A 6000-nucleotide genomic window follows, 5' to 3' on the forward strand; every position below is an offset into this window, starting at 1 on the left:
TTCTATTCCACTCAATATTCAAAATGTTGCACAAATTGTGCAGTATTTTATGTATTAATGTTAAATATTACTAATATATGATGTGGTAGGTTGTTTTATATTATTTAATAATCCTATACATTTTCTTCTAAATAAAGATTTTTCAAGGTTATATTTTATGAAGAATGATAATACCAAGTTCAAATTTTGATGTAATTATTTAAATTGCAATGTTGTATATGCATTACTTAGAACTTGTATTTTTAGTAATATAAAATAGTCCCTTCCAGGAATATGTTCTATACCTCCAATTATTCAAATTTTCATTTAAATCATCCAATGAAAGAGATATATAGTTTCCATATAAAGTTTCCCTGCATATTAAAATTCAACTTTATCCCTAAATATTTTATATATTCATTATTCTAATGAATCTCTCCCTTTTTAAAATTATATTTTCAGGCTGTTGTTAATTAATGGAATATAGAAATACAAGAAATTTTATATCTTTATATTATATCCAGATATTTATTAGTTAATGATGGATATTCTAAGTATATGTTTATGTATATGTATGTACACACACATACACTAAAATACATTCCTAGCCATTATTTACTTTTCATTTATTTTTCCTCTATATTTGCATTCTAAAGAAATCTAGGGAGCATTTTCAATCTTGATCCTTGGCATACATCATCAGTTTGGCTCAAATAAACTTATTAAAATTGTCTATAGGTTTGTGAGGTTCCAGCTGTGTCACACAGGCAGGCTCTCACTGGCCCATGCTGGGGTAATTTAGGTGACGACGAATCTTTATGGGGTTGCCTGAGGAAAATTTTCTCTAGACCATAGAGTGGACTTATAAGGATATCCTCAAATGGAGACATGCACGTAAAGGCTGGTTTTCCCTAGAACTTTTTTAGATTCATAGATCTCAAAATTAACATCAGAAATGGTATCTCCCAGGGCAACAAGTCCCATGACAGTCAGCCTCCCATTTAATACTAAGATGGCTGAAATGAAGACACTTTGATACCTCTAAATTGAGTTTTGTGTACCCAATTAGAAAAAGCCAGCTAGGAAATTAGGCAAAATGAATAGAAAATATATTTAATTGGTAATTGGTCTCTCAGGAAGCTTCAAAAGAAGATGTAGATAAATGGATATTTAAACAAATGGCTCAATCTATGATGTCATTTAGGTGTCAATCCAATCCTTTGAGATAATAAAAATGTATCTTTATTTTAAAAGGGGAAAGGTCATTTAGAACTTTATTGGTCAGGACAGATATAAACTGTAAATCCTCCAGGGTAAAATCTGTATCCAACTGTTCTTTCATAAAGTTGTGAAATTTTCCTAATGGCTAAAAGGTCTCCGTTTGTGTCCGGGTGTCTATATAAGTATATTGTAAGTGTGGGGTAATTTTCTACCTCTCATAGGTATTGTTAAAATTAATTTAAAGGCAAGCACTTATAAAAACTGGATATTCTAAAATTCTCAGAAATATAGAAACTAACTCAAATGCTTTTCAAGTTCATGTGATCTAAGATTAAACCTCAGTAAATAAAAACTAGGAAGTTTATTGGTTTAAACAGACATGTCTTTTTTTTTACTTGGGTCTTACAGAAATAAGTCCATGCTAATAATTGAATTTGATATCTATAAAATATGTTTCTAGAAGTTAAGTGATTAAAAATGATAATAATAACAAAGACAATTAATAATAATAATGGCAATGGGAAACCCAAAGATGGCCACTTGGTTCTTCCTTGCTTCCTGGGTCCTCATTTTTTGGTTTTTGCATTCCATCATGTATCATACTGCATTGAAGCTGAACTTAGATGAAAGAACTTATGAGCTGACATTATTAAAAGGAGACATCTTACACTATTGCCAAGGTTTGATTAAATCACTTTAAGAAAATGCCAAGTTGTAACAGCTTCCTTTCACAGGAAGCTCCTGGGAAACAAAGACTTCGCCATTTTTTGGAAATAACATCAAATTAAAGACACTCTCCAATCTCATTGGAAGAGACCTTACTAGGCACCTAATCGTGAATGGATATCTGTCTACCCTTGTCTATGGACATCAAAGACTCCTCGAGGATGAGAAGTTTCTGATAGCAAAGGTAGATAGCTATCCAAAGACAATGACAAGGCTTATATACCAATGGATTGATATTATGCTCAGAATTCATTTTGTTAGATTGTTTTTATGTATTTGCTAATGGCATTAGTCATAATAATAGTTATACTTGTTCTTTGGGTTTTTCTATAGCCCAACTGTTTATGATTACTGAACATGTATAAGGTAATTGTTAATACTCTTTTAAAAAGAAATCTAAATGCTTTATTAATAATATGGAAGTATTATTCCTGATTTTAAAATTATCCTGTTCCCTTTAAGGCTCTCAAAATAGCTATGTGCCTATTCTCTTAAAAAATGCACATACATGTGCACTCAGATATACACATATATACAGAGATTTGTGTATAAAGAATGCTGTAATACTGTTTTTCTACTTATCAAGGAAGAACTATTTTATTTTATATTGTAAAATACATTATTAGGATTTGGTTTTGAATTCTAACAATTATTTTTAAAATATCTATTAAATTATTACATGTTATTTCCTAACTTATTGATGTGGTATTATGTGAAATTTCTTCTGATATTAATATTTATCCTTGAATTTCTAAGGGGGAAAATCTACTTGTTCTTGGTATAGTATTCCTTAAGAATGCAAACTGAATTCAAATTTGTAGCACTTTAATTGCCAATCTTTAAGATTAAAATATTTATCAGAGAGATCTTATTTTTATCAGTGAGATGAGTGAGATGTTGGTTTTCTCATTAGAAGGAACAAAAGAAGTATTGATGTAGGGTGAGAAACCTGACACTTCAAGAAGTTATTTTAAAGGAAGACAGACAAGAAAATATGTAATGCAGGAAAAGAAATTGTCCTAAAAACAAATATCACACATAAAATCTTTTCCTAGAACAAGACCAGTGGAAAATAATCTCCCTATATTTTGTATTAAATTAAATTATAACCATGGATAAATATAACCATCAGGAATATTTTCAGGTATCCATTTCTGCAATTGCCAACCTTGAACAACAGACAGTGAGACCTCTGAGGGCAAAGTACCCTTTCTGATCGTTGTTGTGAATAAACAAAAGAATGCTTTTGGAATCTGCTATTTCATTTCTGATTTTATTTTACTGTAATTTTTTCCTACAAATGAAATCACTTGAAGTAGCTTATTCTTTATATATAGTAAATTGTTTGGTTCTTATTTCCAAAAAAAAATCAATTATGTATTCTTAAATATTTCAAAATATAGAAAGAAAGTATTCTGGATTGCTATAAAATCTCTGAGCACACCTCTAAATCCTTGCAAGTAAAGTGCTCCTCATCTTATCAGTATCTTAAACTCCTATTTAACCCAAATATTTTTTAATGCAAAACCTTTCTTGATTTTACCTGCATCTTTGCAGAAAGAGTTTGTTGCCCTGCCCATTTTCAACTGTATCTTTGTTTCCGGTAGATGTGATGACATACATAGGCTTAAGTGCTGGGGGGGACAGGGTGGTGGGGCAGATTCAAATCCTAAATCTGCTACTTAATAGCAGTGTGAGACTGAATGATCTACAGAAGGATTTCGTTTTCTCTTTTGCTAACGAGAATATTTCCACTTCCCTCTCACAGGGTTGGTTTGTCTTTTATGAAAGAATGTGTTAATTCACAACAAAATTAGTTCATCTTCACTTTTTTCTAACACTTTAATGTTTGTATTTATATTCATCATAGAATTCTTGTTATGTTTTGTCAGTCATCTTGAGGTCAAGGACTATGTTTTATTCATCCTTGTATCTCATGTTTGACTCAATGAATCTGGGAAATCAATTACTGTGCTCCAGCCTCTGGGAATCGAAAAGACCAGAAAGTGCTTGCCCAGTTAATTTCTAGCGTTCGTTTATATATTTGCCTAGAGTGCCTCCTGTGGTGCTCGTACCTACTGTGTATTACTCCAAATACATGAGCTCTAGTCCCTCACTAAGCACATGTTGGTGATGTTCGGAAGACAGTAAATTGATTCTGTTGCCTCATTCCAGTTTGGAAAATATATAATGAATATTTTCAATGACCTGATTATGCAAAGTTTTTATTCCTGTGTGTCTGATCTCTATTTGGTGTCAATGTCATTCTGGACTATGACTCTCAACACTCTACAACTTTGAGAAAGCTCCAGGAGCCTCTGTATTAGCAAATCCATGCAAAACTGCAATACACAGGTGAAAAGTTATAAATGGAGTCATTTCCTCTGAAGAAAACGGAGCACTTGAAGTGAGACTACTCCAGAGGGATCACCCTTGCACAGTCCAGGCTGCAGCTGCTCTGAAAGGTCTTCACTCTGGGACAGTACTGAGATTTCTAGGAAACAACATGTATGTCTTGGTCCCTAAGCTACTTCCAGTCTTCTCTCATTTATCACAGCTCCAAATTAAACTGCCCCAAGATTTTAAGATCTCTAATAAGAGAGAGCTATGCCAGGTTAAAAGCTTTGCCCTGAACACTTACCTGGCAGGGAGATATCAGAATCACAAAAGTAGTTTTCTCAGAGAGAGGCTCAACCATTGCACATTGGGTGTGTCGATTCCTGCAATTTCCCCAAAAGTGGGAAAATCAACTGCATAATTTGTGGTAGTTGGGGATTGCATTTGCACTTTCTCTGAAAAAAAAAAAAAAAAAAAAAAAAAAAGAGGTGTTTCCTTGAGGTAAATACAGAAAAACATTTTTTGAGCTTTATTTCAAAGTTGGGAAGATTGGGTTGAAAACAAACCAATAATTTGGTACTGTAAGTGTATACTCATACCAAATCATTAGGAGAAATAAACAATTTAGACACAGCGGTAAACCATGACTCTTTGAATCAAGAAGGTAACACTAGGGAGGAGAGGAAGGGTAAGAAGTGACTCAGGTAATGTTGATATTATTTTGACTTGTTAGAGCTGTTACTATCATCACTTATAATGGATAATCAAAGCATCATGATATTAAACACATTCATAATTGTATAAAAAATGGAGCCTCTACCCCTACAATTTTCTGTCTGCATTGGAGTCAACCTGTTGTTAATATCAACATCAATTAAACAATTTCTCTGTTTGTGTGTCTGTTTTGCCCATACCCTGTTAGCAAACATACCATGATCATCTCCCACAAATAATAATCCTTCTAAATGACCAAAAGATATATGACATCTAGGCTATCCAAGTCTACTTTAAAGTGGGCCAGCACGCACGCGCACGCACACTCTCTCTCTCTCTCTCTCTCTCTCTGTCTCTTTCTGTCTGTCTGTCTGTCTCTCTCTCACACACACACACACACACAAACACACACTCACACACATCCCTTCACATAAACCCGTAAATGTTTTTCTTTTTTTCTTCTTAGAAAGAATAACAAGTTTTAAATGTGGATTAACTTATATTTTTTAAAAAGTACAACAGAAATCTATCTTCAAGTCCAAAATGCATTTTGATTATACCCAGAATTGTTCACACTATTTCCAAGAGGATACCGTCCAAAGAGCATATAGAAGTTTTATTATTTTTTAAATATTGTATCAAATAATTTTCTGTCAAATTATGTTAAATGTTTTAGTTCTAAATTCATAGCATAATTGTTTAGTAGGTATGTCATTTAGTATTCTACTTGCTAAGTAAAGGAAATAATGATTTAATTACCAAAATTAATGCTAACCAAATAATTATGTAGCCATTAATTATGACTATACTTTAAAATATTGATATCAATTCCTGGTAGAAAGCACAAAGACATTGTCTACTTTCAATAATTTAATCAAAAAATGTAACTGTCCATAATATATTTCTTTGGATCTCAGATAGGTATCCACCTACTCAGTGCATGAGTTGGAGAAAACTCAGTTAAAAAAAGAGTCCTGTGAGGCTAAAGAAGAAAATTTTACAAATCAATATATGTCATCTTGA

The 6000-nt window shown here is 32.4% G+C and overlaps 1 non-coding gene across 1 annotated transcript; it reads left to right on the forward strand.

The window, feature by feature from the left end:
* Positions 1 to 4559: 4559 nt before the first annotated feature.
* Positions 4560 to 4722, forward strand: LOC118607152. The gene has a single exon (XR_004952704.1). It is a non-coding gene; the product is annotated as a U1 spliceosomal RNA (small nuclear RNA).
* Positions 4723 to 6000: the final 1278 nt, after the last annotated feature.

The sequence above is a fragment of the Rousettus aegyptiacus genome, unplaced genomic scaffold (assembly GCF_014176215.1).
Source record: "Rousettus aegyptiacus isolate mRouAeg1 unplaced genomic scaffold, mRouAeg1.p scaffold_m13_p_8, whole genome shotgun sequence".
Taxonomy (NCBI): domain Eukaryota; kingdom Metazoa; phylum Chordata; class Mammalia; order Chiroptera; family Pteropodidae; genus Rousettus; species Rousettus aegyptiacus.